Below are 14370 nucleotides of genomic sequence, written 5' to 3'. Positions count from 1 at the left end.
CCTCTCCTGCTGATGTTCAGGTGTATATCAGTATGTAGTGTCTCTACTTTAAAGAGTCCTCTCCTGCTGATGTTCAGGTGTATATCAGTATGTAGTGTCTCTACTTTAAAGAGTCCTCTCCTGCTGATGTTCAGGTGTATATCAGTATGTAGTGTCTCTACTTTAAAGAGTCCTCTCCTGCTGATGTTCAGGTGTATATCAGTATGTAGTGTCTCTACTTTAAAGAGTCCTCTCCTGCTGATGTTCAGGTGTATATCAGTATGTAGTGTCTCTACTTTAAAGAGTCCTCTCCTGCTGATGTTCAGGTGTATATCAGTATGTTGTGTCTCTACTTTAAAGAGTCCTCTCCTGCTGATGTTCAGGTGTATATCAGTATGTAGTGTCTCTACTTTAAAGAGTCCTCTCCTGCTGATGTTCAGGTGTATATCAGTATGTAGTGTCTCTACTTTAAAGAGTCCTCTCCTGCTGATGTTCAGGTGTATATCAGTATGTAGTGTCTCTACTTTAAAGAGTCCTCTCCTGCTGATGTTCAGGTGTATATCAGTATGTAGTGTCTCTACTTTAAAGAGTCCTCTCCTGCTGATGTTCAGGTGTATATCAGTATGTAGTGTCTCTACTTTAAAGAGTCCTCTCCTGCTGATGTTCAGGTGTATATCAGTATGTAGTGTCTCTACTTTAAAGAGTCCTCTCCTGCTGATGTTCAGGTGTATATCAGTGTGTAGTGTCTCTACTTTAAAGAGTCCTCTCCTGCTGATGTTCAGGTGTATATCAGTATGTAGTGTCTCTACTTTAAAGAGTCCTCTCCTGCTGATGTTCAGGTGTATATCAGTATGTAGTGTCTCTACTTTAAAGAGTCCTCTCCTGCTGATGTTCAGGTGTATATCAGTATGTAGTGTCTCTACTTTAAAGAGTCCTCTCCTGCTGATGTTCAGGTGTATATCAGTATGTAGTGTCTCTACTTTAAAGAGTCCTCTCCTGCTGATGTTCAGGTGTATATCAGTATGTAGTGTCTTTACATGTTTCCATGGTTTAATGTTCAGAAAGCTCTTTATTTTTCTCATACCTCCTGCTGCAGCACCTCTTTTCACCCTCTGTCTAAAACCAGAGCCCAGTCTGCTCTGATTGGTTAGCTGGCCTGCTCTGTTGTGATTGGTCAACCTGATTAGAGATGTCCCGCCCCTTAGCCTATATCACGTGCAATGTGTTTGAGCGCTAGCCAATGGGAGCGCGAGTGTTACATATTGATGTCACTACGTTCTAGAAGTAAACAAATGAGTCCAATGGAGGCGTGTGGGAGAGAACAACAATAACAGAGACTTTCAACATTCCTTCTTTCTACTCCACAGAGAAGTTCTCCTCCACTTCCTGGCTCTCTGATGGCGCCTCTGATTGGCCGTTCATCACTTCAATAGCTCTCTCTCTCTTCTCTCAGAGAGGAAGTGACCTACATAGCTGCTCGCCTCGGCTGTCGTTTGCATTTCAAGAGCAGATGAATAATTTACGAACACACGACTCCAAAATCTCCTCATCCGAACATCGAACGCACCGCAACATGACAGCCCTCAATAACGTTAGATAGTTCTGTGTGTGTGTGTGTGTGTGTGTGTGTGTGTGTGTGTGTGTGTGTGTGTGTGTGTGTGTGTGTGTGTGTGTGTGTGTGATGAAGGAGGGCTTCACACTTCACTTGAGAAACTACAGGTGAAACTTTCTATCTGGAGAGGAGATTAAACGGAGGTAAAAGAAGAGTAATTGAAAGAGGACAAATACGTGTGTGTTAAACTACATGCTGCAATTGCTTGCTGGCAGTTCAACGTGTTTGAAAAGTGATTCTAATAGTGCAAATACACTTTTTTGGACCTATTTTTGTTAAGAACCTTGACAGACACTTGGACTCAAACGCACGACTCAAAAGAAAGTTTGTTGTTCAAAAGGTCTTTACTTTGGATAAGTATAAAGTTCAAACAAAAATCACTCCTGAGGCAAAACGTAGCAAAGCAAACTAAATAAACTTGACTATGATCACAAAGTACAACATCCCTTGGCGAGATAAGCTGGCTCTCTTAATGGCACAAGACGAACTGGCACAGGACAAAGGGAGACAGGACTATTTATACATGAGGTAAGTAGGAACAGGTGGAAACAATCAGGGGCGGGGCAGACGCTGACGATGGCGGGAAAACACACAAAGGGAGGAAGTAAGGGGGTCTGAAATGAGAGACAAGAGGCAAGTACAAAATAAAACAGGAAGTGCAATGACAGGACTAGACAGGTGAACAAAAAGACTTGACTAAACATAAATCTAACCTGGGCTATGAACTAGACGTGAAACAATAACATGAACCTGATTAACATGACATGACGGGATGTTACAATTTTGTTTAGTTAACTACTGGAACTAGTAGTTAGATGTGTTTTTACAACCAACTCTTGAATCTGAAGTCTTCCTTTTAGTTGTTTAATGCTCTTCTATTTCAACCAGCAAACTTCTAACTGTGTCTGTTTACTTTTTGCTTCTGAAAAAGTAGCATACAGATGTTTTTTTTGCAGATTAATCTCTAAAACAACACTTAAGTTGTGCAAAAAATGGACTACAACTCATTAAAAAGCTGCATAAACGATGGGAGGAGCTGCAGATTCAGATAATAATAATACATGTTCATGATAATATTATAAATCATAGCTGCTTTAAAGCGAGATGGTCCTCATTCATTCAAAGGGTTAACGATAGAATTTTGATTTATTTACCATTGTTAGGGGTTAGCGTCACAAACCTCACAATGACAGAAATACAATAACGTGTGTGTGTGCATTTGTGTGTGTGTGTTTCTGGAAGCCTAAAGCTCCTGGCTGCACAGGATTAGCAGTCTTGCGTTTCAAACACAGACGGATGTCGGCTTGATTCTCTCTCTCTCTCTCTCTGCAGAAGCTAATAAGCTCCGCTGCTCTCCCTCCTGCAGTGAGCTGATTACAGCGTTTATACCTCACACACCCCCGTCTGCCTCCCAAAACACCCATACACTCCCCCATAAAACCCACTGCGCTGTACCTCCATATATGAATATACCCTAGCAGACACCCCAGTGCACCATCACCACACGGAGCATCTAATGAGGCCTATTTCTGCTATTTAAAGCATGCATTAATATGTCTCATTTATATTTTCTTTAGACTTTTGAGTACTTTGATGGAGAAGGTAATTCATGTATTGTCTGTCTTTTCTTACATTGTTGTCAAAGAAACTTAAAATGAGCCACACTGGGTGATATGAACACACACACACAATGTAGTTTATTTTATCCCACACACACACACTACTCCTGCCACACATACTCACTAAAACACCAGAAGTGGATTCATCCGCTGCAAAAAATAGTCCCCAACAAAAGCACTGTTTCCACACACTACCACCACTAGAGGTCACTGTCTTATATAATAGAAAGCTGCAGGATTGAGTCCTAAAACCCGGGAATGAGTTAGCATTTTGGCACTTCCTGTCCCCTGGTCTGGAAGTCAATCGGTTTTTTGGATGTGTTTTTGGTTGTTAGCCTGAAATAAGGACCGTGGTTAATACAAGCTGAAGAGATTTAAATTCTACGACATAAAATACGCCAGCAACCCACCTGGTGAATAAAAAAGGGAGTTGCTAACAATTGTCTAAATGAGACGATTAAACGTCATCCTGCCCAACATTAGCCTCCTTTAGCTTAGCGGTGTTGACGTGAAGTCATGTGACCGTGCTGTAGTTCCTTTATAGACCAACATTAGCCTCCTTTAGCTTAGCGGTGTTGACGTGAAGTCATGTGACCGTGCTGTAGTTCCTTTATAACCCAACATTAGCCACCTTTAGCTTAGCGGTGTTGACGTGAAGTCATGTGACCGTGCTGTAGTTCCTTTATAGCCCAACATTAGCCTCCTTTAGCTTAGCGGTGTTGACGTGAAGTCATGTGACCGTGCTGTAGTTCCTTTATAGCCCAACATTAGCCTCCTTTAGCTTAGCGGTGTTGACGTGAACTCATGTGACCGTGCTGTAGTTGCTTTATAGCCCAACTTTAGCCACCTTTAGCTTAGCGGTGGTGACGTGAAGTCATGTGACCGTGCTGTAGTTCCTTTATAGCCCAACATTAGCCACCTTTAGCTTAGCAGGGGTGACGTGAAGTCATGTGACCGTGCTGTAGTTCCTTTATAGCCCAACATTAGCCTCCTTTAGCTTAGCGGTGGTGACGTGAATTCATGTGACCGTGCTGTGGTTCCTTTATAGCCCAACATTAGCCACCTTTAGCTTAGCGGTGGTGACGTGAAGTCATGTGACCGTGCTGTAGTTCCTGTATAGCCCAATATTAGCCGCCTTCATGTGTTAACACTAGTATTTTAAACTTTGTATTCATCATGATTCGTGACATATTATGATTTTGACTAACACCATGAAGTTTAGATTGATTGACAGCACTTCTCTTAACTTTTCTACATGTTTTTATATATGTTCTAGCTATTGGTCTTTTCTATATATTATATGTGTTCCCTGTACAGCACTTTGGTCAACTGAGGTTGTTTTAAGTTTGATATATAAATAAATAAAGATTGAGATTGAATACAACTTATAAACACATGTTATTGAATACACTCACTTCATCCGCTATGTTTCTGCGTCTGGAAAGATTCACGAGGGCAAAGTGCAGCGTTTCCCGCCCATGCATTTGGAAGAACGGGGGGGGGGGGGGGGGTTGCTATTCGACGGCCATCTTTACGTGTTTATCTCTCTCCAAGTCGCCCCCCCCGCAGGCCAGGCTCAGCCCCGCTGTAATTGACTTTCTCCCACTGAGGCTCGGGGCTGAAAAACCCATTACACACTACTGCACACCTACACACACACTGCAGACACACACACTTCTGCGCACCTACACACGCTGCAGACATACAGAGGTCTGCATCCAAACAGCGTGTGTGTACAGATCTGAATAACCAGCGTGCATCAGTGTGAGGATGACGGATTTGTGCGTGTGTGTGAAAAGGTGTGAATGCTTTCTGAAGACGATCACAGTACACATCTTTTATTGTCAGAGTGATGTGAAGAAGAGGAAGAGGAGGAGGAGGAGGAGGAGGAGGAGGAGGAGGAGGAGGAGGAGGAGGAGGAGGAGGAGGAGGAGGAGGAGGAGGAGGAGGAGGAGGAGGAGGAGGAGGAGGAAGAAGAGGACAAGGTCACCTTCCTTTATCACGTGTCGTAAAGTCTGGTGGAAAAGTTTTTGTCAGTAGTCGTGAATTAAGGCCGGGTTAAAAAGACATTAGAAGGAAGTATATATACGTTATTGTACACATCAGGGGTGTCAAACTCAAGGCCCGGGGGCCAAATCCGGCCCGTGACTTAATTTCATGCGGCCCCACAAGAACTTGCAAAGAATATAATATGTTTATTATACGTTTACATGCCGATTTACAGGAGCACGTTAAACTACATGTCCCACAATGCATCTCTCATTTGACTTTTTTCTTAGAATTTGAAATTTTTTCTTCAAATTTCACTTCTTTTTTTGGATTTTGACTTTTCTTTTCTCCGGAATTTGACTTTTCTTTTAAAATCATTTTGTGACATGCGCACTGAAGAGACTTGCAGTTATTTGCCCTCGACTTCTGCTTTCAGACGTAGGTAATGATGAAGTTATTACCCTATCTGATAATAATCCAATGCAGAGGCAATAATGTAATATAATACATTATTTTATATATATCAAATATTTATATATGTATTTTTATATAGTCTTAAAGTTACAACCGGCCCTCTGAGTGCAACCATAATGCCAATGTGGCCCGTGATGAAATTGAGCTTGACCCCCCCTGATCTACATAGTTCATATCGCACAGCAGTTATATTAGTCTCCACTCTGAATCCCATGACAATGTTTTAAATGTTGTTCTATTAGTTTATAGAATAAATGCTGCAGACATACAGCGTGTTTGTACAGATCTGAATACAGCGTACATCAGTGTGAGGATGACGGATTTGTGCGTGTGTGTGAAAAGCTGTGAATGCTTTCTGATCACAGTACACATATTTTATTGTCAGAGTGATGTGAAGAGGAGGAGGAGGAGGAGGAGGAGGAAGAAGAGGACAAGGTCACCTTCCTTCATCACGGGTCGTAAAGTCTGTGGAGAAGGTTTTAGTCAGATAGTCGATAATCTTGCACTCTGCACATTCCCTAAGATACTGAAGTGTTATTTTGTATATTGGTTGTTGTGTTGTATCTAAATGTGTGCACATGTGTAAATGTGTCTGTTGATTGTATATATATAGGATATACATATTTATACATATTTGTATATTTATATTCGGGATTTTTGGAAACGTTATTTCGATCTCTGTCTGTACAAACACACAGAAACATGACATTAAAGTTGACTTTTTGACTTTGATAGTCACAAACTGAGGCCGTGTTAAAAAGATATACAAAGGGAGTCAATTCCACTTTATTGTAGTACAAATGTATTTTTTGTGTCTATCTACGCCGGGATCCTGAGTCGTGGCTGAACCTGTCTCTGCGGTCCTGCCTGACTCTCATCATACTACTTCCCTGATGGCTCCCACAGGATTGTTGACATCCTCGTGGATTCATCTTCTTATTACAGACACATGCATTTCCGAACATTCGGTCTATATGCTGTAAAATGTATTATCTCTTCGATTTACATACAGCATCTATTGCACGTCTGTCCGTCCTGGGAGAGGGATCCCTCCTCTGTTGCTCTCCCTGAGGTTTCTCCATGTTCCCTTTAAACTGTGGGTTTTCTCTGGAAGTGTTTCCTTGTACGATGTGAGGGTCTAAGGACAGAGGGTCTAAGGACAGAGGGTGTCGTATTGACACCTCCTCATCTCCACCGCTCCCATGTTTTCTTTTGTGTTGCCATAAGTTAGTCTCTGCGTTTGTGCGCTGGGCTAATGCTAATAATGCTAATGCGAGGATAATAAAATGGTTTGCAATCCGCCCAGCCAATCAGAAATAGGAACCTTTTCCTCCCACGAAAGTACCTGCTCTCTAGCAGGGACGGGCAAGGGAGTAAAAAGGTTCTCGTGAACTCATTTTAGTTTTTTTGGTGTGACCGCAACATTTTGGAACTATATCGTAACTAAAGTGGGAAAAGTACAGCGGTGTGAAAGCGTCTATTAGCTCCACTAGTATATAGGCCTCCTTCACTCTCACCTCAGTGTCAGATCGTACTTCGCAGCATGCAGTTTTTTCCAGCATTACCTCCCAGATTGCTCTCCCGGTTTCGACCCTGCCTGTCCCTGACCAGCCTGCCTCGCCTGCTCCCTGACCCTGCCTGTACCCGGACTATTCTGCCTCGCCTGCTCCCTGACCCTGCCTGTACTTGGACTATTCTGCCTCGCCTGCTCCCTGACCCTGCCTGTACCCGGACTATTCTGCCTTGCCTGCTCCCTGACCCTGCCTGTACCCGGACTATTCTGCCTCGCCTGCTCCCTGACCCTGCCTGTACCCTGACCAGCCTGCCTCGCCTGCTCCCTGACCCTGCCTGTACCCGGACTATTCTGCCTCGCCTGCTCCCTGACCCTGCCTGTACCCGGACTATTCTGCCTTGCCTGCTCCCTGACCCTGCCTGTACTTGGACTATTCTGCCTCGCCTGCTCCCTGACCCTGCCTGTACCCTGACCAGCCTGCCTCGCCTGCTCCCTGACCCTGCCTGTACCCGGACTATTCTGCCTCGCCTGCTCCCTGACCCTGCCTGTACTTGGACTATTCTGCCTCGCCTGCTCCCTGACCCTGCCTGTACTTGGACTATTCTGTCTCGCCTGCTCCCTGACCCTGCCTGTACCCGGACTATTCTGCCTCGCCTGCTCCCTGACCCTGCCTGTACCCGGACTATTCTGTCTCGCCTGCTCCCTGACCCTGCCTGTACCCCGGACTATTCTGCCTCGCCTGCTCCCTGACCCTGCCTGTACCCGGACTATTCTGTCTCGCCTGCTCCCTGACCCTGCCTGTACCCGAACTATTCCGCGTCGCCTGCTCCCTGACCCTGCCTGTACCCGGACTATTCTGTCTCGCCTGCTCCCTGACCCTGCCTGTACCCGAACTATTCCGCGTCGCCTGCTCCTTGACCCTGCCTGTACCTGGACTATTCTGTCTCCCCTGCTCCCTGACCCTGCCTGTACCCGGACTATTCTGCCTCGCCTGCTCCCTGACCCTGCCTGTACCCGGACTATTCTGTCTCGCCTGCTCCCTGACCCTGCCTGTACCCGAACTATTCCGCGTCGCCTGCTCCCTGACCCTGCCTCTACCTGGACTATTCTGTCTCCCCTGCTCCCTGACCCTGCCTGTACCCGGACTATTCTGTCTCCCCTGCTCCCTGACCCTGCCTGTACCCGGACTATTCTGTCTCGCCTACTCCCTGACCCTGCCTGTACCCGGACCATTCTCCCTCGCCTGCTCCCTGACCCTGCCTGTACCTGCGTCTCCCGTCTTGCCTACTCCTGGACCCCTCGCCTGTCCCCGACCAGCCCTTTGCCTACTGTCTGCCGGTTTGCCTCACACCAGAACTTTTCTGTGGAAACAAGTTATAATAAAGCTGGTTACTGACTTTCCCTGGTCTCCCGTGTGTTGCATTTTGGTTCTCAGCTCGTTCGTGACATTAAGGACATTGAATTGAACTGATTGAAAAATTAGGCTTAGATTTTGTTTGTAGTTCCAGTCTCAACTCTGAATCCGTCTTTTATAACAGGAGATAGATGTTGCGTATACAGAATAACTATAATATACAATATAATGCAAGGTTCATTTATAAAGCACCTTTCAACACAAGGCCATTTCAAAGTACTTTACAATTTATTTTAAAATAGTAAGAGCATTAAGAGAAAGTGCAATGGAAACCTCTGTATATTTTCTGTAGATAAATCTCTAAATGACAATATGTGTTGTTTTAAATGTTGTTGTCTTAGTTTATAGATTAAATCACACACGTCCAACCGGCAGTGGCTCGGTCAGTAGGGGCTTGGACTGTGAGCCGTAGGGTCGCCGGTTCAAGTCCCCGACCAGACCTGAATATGGAGTGTGGACTGCTACTTGGAGAGGTCCCAGTTCACCTCCTGCCCTGCCGTGGTGCCCTTGAGCAAGGCACCGGACACCCCCCTCCCCCCCCACTCCCATTGCTCCCCGGGCGCTGTACAATAGCTGCCCACTGCTGCTAGTGCTAGACTCCTGGTGCTAGGATGGGTTAAAAGCAGAGCCCTCATGTCACTGTGTGCTCTGCATGTGGGACCATTAGAGGGTTCATCTCTCCCACTCTTCTATTCCTAAACAACTCATATATTTTTGGTAAATTGTTCTTAGTTTTAATAATACATATTTGATTGTCTTTCTAAGGCTTTCTTTCTTTATTCTTTGTTTGCTTTTATCCTCTTTTTACTTTACTGTTTTATATCTCACACAATTTTGTTTTTATTTTACATCTTCTTGACACATTTTAACAACTTAATTGTTTAGTGTAGTTTCCACTTTTACCACTATGTGTCGCCAACATGGAACATGTTCAAACCCTACATTCATTGGCTTTTATACAATTAAACATTCAAGTAAATATATTGTTTCATGAAATCAGAATACATGGGAAAAGAGTTTGCATGTTCTTTAAAAGTATAATCAGACAACATTTAATTAACACGTTTAAGCTTAAAAAACATTGAAATATCATTGAACTTCAACCTGTTAAGCCCCAAGCCTGGTTTTCAGGTTTCAGGCTCGAAAGGGTTAAATTAATAATGTTTTTTCTCAAATACAAAATTAAAAAAGAAGATCGAAATATCAATGTTCTGCTCAAATAATGCGGATAGGAACATGTTAACGACACAGTTAGGCTCTAATGGAATAATATGGAGATTACACTTTTGCGCTACATTTGAAATTAAAATGAACATAGAAATCACACGTTCCTGCTTTAATAAATCAGAATGAAGGAATCCTATATTTGTCCTGCTGCAGGAAACAACAGCAAGAAATACACAAACATGACAATTAACGTTTCTCCAAAGATAACAAATAACATGGAAATAATATGTTTTTGCTGAAAAGAAAGACTTTCTGAAAGATTCTCAAGAAATATCCTTCATTTCACATAAACTTAAACTTAGGTCTTTAGCAGAGGTGGAAGAAGCACCCAGATCATGTACTTGAGTAAAAGTACAAGTACTCAGATCATGTACTTGAGTAAAAGTACAAGTACCCAGATCTTGTACTTGAGTAAAGTAGAAGTACTCAGATCTTGTACTTGAGTAAAAGTACAAGTACCCAGATCTTGTACTTGAGTAAAAGTAGAAGTACTCAGATCTTGTACTTGAGTAAAAGTAGAAGTACTCAGATCTTGTACTTGAGTAAAAGTAGAAGTACTCAGATCTTGTACTTGAGTAAAGTAGAAGTACTAAGATCTTGTACTTGAGTAAAGTAGAAGTACTCAGATCTTGTACTTGAGTAAAAGTAGAAGTACTCCAGATCTTGTACTTGAGTAAAAGTAGAAGTACTCAGATCTTGTTACTTGAGTAAAAGTAGAAGTACTCAGATCTGTACTTGAGTAAAAGTAGAAGTACTCAGATCTTGTACTTGAGTAAAAGTAGAAGTACTCAGATCTTGTACTTGAGTAAAAGTAGAAGTACTCAGATCTTGTACTTGAGTAAAAGTAGAAGTACTCAGATCTTGTACTTGAGAGTAAAAGTAGAAGTACTCAGATCTTGTACTTGAGTAAAAGTAGAAGTACTCAGATCTTGTACTTGAGTAAAAGTAGAAGACTCAGATCTTGTACTTGAGTTAAAGTAGAAGTACTCAGATCTTGTACTTGAGTAAAAGTAGAAGTACTCAGATCTTGTACTTGAGTAAAAGAAAGAACTCAGATCTTGTACTTGAGTAAAGTAGAAGAAGTACTCAGATCTTGTGCTTGAGTAAAGTAGAAGTACTCAGATCTTGTAAGTAAAAGTAGAAGTACTCAGTAGAAGTATCAGAAAGTACTCAGATTGTACTTGAGTAAAAGAGAAGTACTCAGATTTGTACTTGAGTAAAAGTAGAAGTACTCAGATATTGTACTTGAGTAAAGTAGAAGTACTCAGGTCTTGTACTTGAGTAAAAGTAGAAGTACTCAGGTCTTGTACTTGAGTAAAAGTAGAAGTACTCAGGTCTTGTACTTGAGTAAAAGTAGAAGTACTCAGATCTTGTACTTGAGTAAAAGTAGAAGTACTCCGGTCTTGTACTTGAGTAAAAGTAGAATTACTCAGGTCTTGTACTTGAGTAAAAGTAGAAGTACTCAGATCTTGTACTTGAGTAAAAGTAGAAGTACTCAGATCTTGTACTGAGTAAAGTAGAAGTACTCAGGTCTTGTACTTTAGTAAAAGTAGAAGTACTCTGATCTTGTACGTGAGTAAAAGTAGAAGTACTCAGGTCTTGTACTTGAGTAAAGTAGAAGTACTCAGGTCTTGTACTTGAGGTAATAAGTAGAAGTACTCAGGTCTTGTACTTGAGTAAAAGTAGAAGTACTCAGATCTGTTACTTGAGTAAAAGTAGAAGTACTCCGGTCTTGTACTTGAGTAAAAGTAGAATTACTCAGGTCTTGTACTTGAGTATAAAGTAGAAGTACTCAGATCTGTACTTGAGTAAAGTAGAAGTACTCAGATCTTGTACTTGAGTAAAAGTAGAAGTACTCAGGTCTTGTACTTGAGTAAAAGTAGAAGTACTCAGATCTTGTACTTGAGTAAAAGTAGAAGTACTCAGGTCTTTGTACTTGAGTAAAAGTTAGAAGTATTCAGATCTTGTACTTGAGTAAAAGTAGAAGTACTCAGATCTTGTACTTGAGTAAAAGTAGAAGTACTCAGATCTTGTACTTGAGTAAAAGTAGAAGTACTCAGATATTGTACTTGAGTAAAAGTAGAAGTACTCAGGTCTTGTACTTGAGTAAAAGTAGAAGTATTCAGATCTTGTACTTGAGTAAAAGTAGAAGTACTCAGATCTTGTACTTGAGTAAAAGTAGAAGTACTAGAGTGTAGGAATAATCTGTTTCAGTAAAAGTCCTGCATTCAAAATGTTCCTCAAGTGAAAGTAGAAAAGTATTCTCATCAAAATATAGTGAAAGTAGCGACAGTGAAAGTAGTCGTTGTGCAGATTGGTCCATTTCAGAATAATATATATGATATGTTTTATAATGATTGATCATTGAGGGAGGCGTGTGGTGCAGTGGGTTGTGAGTTGGTATTCGGATCAGGAGGTCACAGGTTCAAACCCCACTGCAGTCAGCATGTCGTTGTGTCCCTGAGACACTTCACCCCAAATTGCTCCTGTGGGGATTGTCCACAGTATTGAGTATGTAAGTCGCTTTGGATAAAAGCGTCTAACAAGTAACATGTAATGTAATGTAATGTAATGTAATCATGAAAGTGTTCTCAAAGCTGGTAAAGGTGCAGCTAGTTTGAAGGACTTTGTATACTGCAGGGTAGCTGGTGGATTTACTCCAGGTGGAACTAAAGTCTGATTCAACACTTGATTATATTTCACATCTGTGAAGTAACTAAAGGTATTACATGTAGTGGAGTAGAAGTACACCATGTACCTCTGAACTGTAGTGGAGTAGAAGTACTTAGTTAGTTCCCACTTTGTAGTCTTTAGTGATATCATTATGTCTAACCTCTGCTTGTTGCTCATTGAGAGATTTAAAGAGAGGCAGACGTGTGGTTATTTCCTCCGTCTGGATGTTTTATTGAGGGAGAGTCTAAGTGGGTCAGCCTGTTTCAACTAAACCCTCTCTATCGCTCTCTCTCAGTCTCTGTCCTCAGTTCACTCCTTTAGATATACAGTCTGTGGTATCTGCTGCAACAGAGACAGAGGGCAGGAAGAGGAGATGGTGGGAAAAGAGAGGAAATAACAGAGAGGTGAATGGGAGCATGCGGCGATTAAAAAAAACAAGAATGGAGGAGGAGGTGATAGAATACAGGAGTTACAACATTCATGAATGGAAGTAAACTAATGAAGAAGAAAGGGCCATATTCTGCTGATGTTCAGGTGTATATCAGTATGTAGTGTCTCTACTTTAAAGAGTCCTCTCCTGCTGGTGTTCAGGTGTATATCAGTATGTAGTGTCTCTACTTTAAAGAGTCCCTCTCCTGCTGATGTTCAGGTGTAATATCAGTATGTAATGTCTCTACTTTAAAGAGTCTCTCCTGCTGATGTTCAGGTGTATAATCAGTATGTAGTGTCTCTACTTTAAAGAGTCCTCTCCTGCTGATGTCCAAGTGTATATCAGTATGTAGTGTCTCTACTTTAAAGAGTCCTCTCCTGCTGGTGTTCAGGTGTATATCAGTATGTAGTGTCTCTACTTTAAAGAGTCCTCTCCTGCTGATGTTCAGGTGTATATCAGTATGTAGTGTCTCTACTTTAAAGAGTCCTCTCCTGCTGATGTTCAGGTGTATATCGTATGTAGTGTCTCTACTTTAAAGAGTCCTCTCCTGCTGATGTTCAGGTGTATATCAGTATGTAGTGTCTCTACTTTAAAGAGTTCTCTCCTGCTGATGTTCAGGTGTATATCAGTATGTAGTGTCTCTACTTTAAAGAGTCCTCTCCTGCTGATGTTCAGGTGTATATCAGTATGTAGTGTCTCTACTTTAAAGAGTCCTCTCCTGCTGATGTTCAGGTGTATATCAGTATGTAGTGTCTCTACTTTAAAGAGTCCTCTCCTCCTGCTGATATTCAGGTGTTATATCAGTATGTAGTGTCTCTACTTAAAGAGTCCTCTCCTGCTGATGTTTCAGGTGTATATTAGTATGTAGTGTCTCTACTTTAAAGAGTCCTCTCCTGCTGATGTTCAGGTGTATATCAGTATGTAGTGTCTCTACTTTAAAGAGTCCTCTCCTGCTGATGTTCAGGTGTATATCAGTATGTAGTGTCTCTACTTTAAAGAGTCCTCTCCTGCTGATGTTCAGGTGTATATCAGTATGTAGTGTCTCTACTTTAAAGAGTCCTCTCCTGCTGATGTTCAGGTGTATATCAGTATGTAGTGTCTCTACTTTGAAGAGTCCTCTCCTGCTGATGTTCAGGTGTATATCAGTATAGTGTCTCTACTTTAAAGAGTCCTCTCCTGCTGATGTTCAGGTGTATATCAGTATGTAGTGTCTCTACTTTAAAGAGTCCTCTCCTGCTGATGTTCAGGTGTATATCAGTATGTAGTGTCTCTACTTTAAAGAGTCCTCTCCTGCTGATGTTCAGGTGTATATCAGTATTTAGTGTCTCTACTTTAAAGAGTCCTCTCCTGCTGATGTTCAGGTGTATATCAGTATGTAGTGTCTCTACTTTAAAGAGTCCTCTCCTGCTGATGTTCAGGTTGTATATCAGTATGTAGTGT

Source organism: Gymnodraco acuticeps, unplaced genomic scaffold (assembly GCF_902827175.1).
Source record: "Gymnodraco acuticeps unplaced genomic scaffold, fGymAcu1.1, whole genome shotgun sequence".
NCBI lineage: Eukaryota > Metazoa > Chordata > Actinopteri > Perciformes > Bathydraconidae > Gymnodraco > Gymnodraco acuticeps.
The sequence above is the reverse complement of the archived record's forward strand: the minus strand, read 5'-3'. Positions refer to the sequence as shown.